The sequence below is a fragment of the Dendroctonus ponderosae genome, unplaced genomic scaffold (assembly GCF_020466585.1).
Source record: "Dendroctonus ponderosae isolate FM_Combo_2020 unplaced genomic scaffold, Dpon_F_20191213v2 Dpon_F_20191213_1, whole genome shotgun sequence".
Classification (NCBI taxonomy): Eukaryota; Metazoa; Arthropoda; class Insecta; order Coleoptera; family Curculionidae; genus Dendroctonus; species Dendroctonus ponderosae.
This window is the reverse complement of record NW_026017110.1, coordinates 281548-283654: the sequence shown is the minus strand read 5'-3', so window position 1 is coordinate 283654 and position 2107 is coordinate 281548.

Sequence of the window (2107 nt, the reverse complement as noted above, 5' to 3'; positions counted from 1 at the left end):
GCGCGATGGCTTACACTATGTATGTATACATATAGTGTGTCAAGTGTATCCTTTTTCTATAGCTCTTCCTCGTTTTACCGTATATTTTAAACAGAAAGAACGTCTTCAAGTCACCAAAATTAATTGATTTTTTACTTCTATTCAGAAAAGTATTAAGTAATGCTAAACGCCAAAAACGATTTCGTGCTAAAAAAGAGCATTCAGTAATAGATCAACTCAAAGTAGCTTTCATCAACTGAACATCAAAGATTATACAAAGCAAATAGGAAATTACGACTAAAAAATACAGAAATTCAAGAAGAAGAAGAAACACACAAACCCAAGAAGAGCAATATGTACAACATCTCGTTAAAGAATGTTAAGTGTTGCAAATAAAAAAGATATTTTACATTCAAAAGGAAATTAAATCTGTGGATTTTGGCTTACAATGGCCAAGACATAAAACTACACAGCTTCATTTATTACTTTATTCATTTCCTCGCGGTGTAAACAAAATACCTCACAAAATAGTAATCAGAGGCTCCAGCATTTCTATCACATCTTTTCAATCACACAGATCTCACGAAGTTTCAATCGTCGCGCTTTTCTTCATTGGAATAATCCATTTTTACAATAAAACTAAATTAAATTTCTAACCAACTTGAATGTCAAATAATTGAAAGATGTGGTTATTATTTGTCACTATGGAAACACTGCTGTCTGCCTTATACTGTTTTCCATGGCCAACTTCGATCAACTACTTAAATTGAAAAGGTAAAAACCATTCGCAAACACTTCATTTTCGAAAATTAAAATCGACTCAAACATGATACTTGTTTTTTCGACATTTCCCAAGCCTCATTTGAGCCACAGAATTCGTTTTGGCACCGTTGGATAGCGAAATTTGCATATCATATCAGATTTTTGTTGTCCATAAAATAGAAAAATTATCGTTAGTCGACATAAACCTATCACAAGGGTCACCCGTGGCTTTCTTGTTGGCAACATTTAATCAAATGCATTTAGGACTCAGTTGCAAATCAAAATTGGTGTCAAATAGATTATCTAAGCATAACTTTTGGGTCAGAAGTGACCAAAATTGGCGATAGACTGGTGAAGATTTAGTGAAATGGTTGCATAACCAGCATAACGATGATTAATTATAAATTCATTGTTGCAATCAACCATTGTACCATTTAATATTGGCTTATATAAGCTAAAAGTCAAACTCCTGTTTAGCTCTAGTATCTACTACTAAGCTTGAAACTACTGAAGAGGGTAAATATCGTGTCTTCTAGCAAACATTTTCGAGCTCAAAACAGTTTAAGTAGTACTTTGACCTTTTGCAACACCGAGTAATTAGGCGCATTTAGCTTGCGACACTTTGCAGCAATTCTAATTAACTGAAACAGTTAAACAATTCGGAGCGGTATAATTTTTCCACTGCCGCGCAAAATTTCAATTAATTCGGCTAATTGCGGCTTAACTTTCTTAAAGCGAACAGCAATTTTCAGTGAGAAATATTGTCATCAGAAGTTTTATCGATAAATTCAACGAGAGAAAGTGATAGTCGCTGATCGCGAGCAAAAATCCGAGCTCTGTTTTTCGATTTATTATTATCTACTATTCACCATTAAACCGCAAGCCTAATGAAAATACAGCGCATTTTATTATGTAGGTTACATTGGCGAGGTTACTGCTAGGATGGATGGTCTTTGTATAATATTTAACAACGGTAAAGCCGCAGTCCTGATCACGATAACTATTCAGGGCCGGAGCTGATCGAACTAGAGTAGGTACAATCTGGTAGGTACAATTTGGACAATAATTTGACCCACACCTGTTTTAAATTCAATGTAAGTACTTGAACTGCTTAAAAATCGTAGCAAAATGCGGCTTTCCACTGCACGGTGATTTGTGTCCAGTCGATTTGAATAAAGCAATTTACTTTCTTTTCCCTAACGATTTGAAACGCTAGTCGGCCCTCATCTGTGTGAAACAATTGGGGGAATTTTTCAATTAATATTAAGATATACAGTAAAGTCCGCTTATAATGAACCCGGTTATAGTGAACTTTCGGTTAAAACGAACTTTTTTCCTTTAATTGAAACGTCGTCCATAACGACCA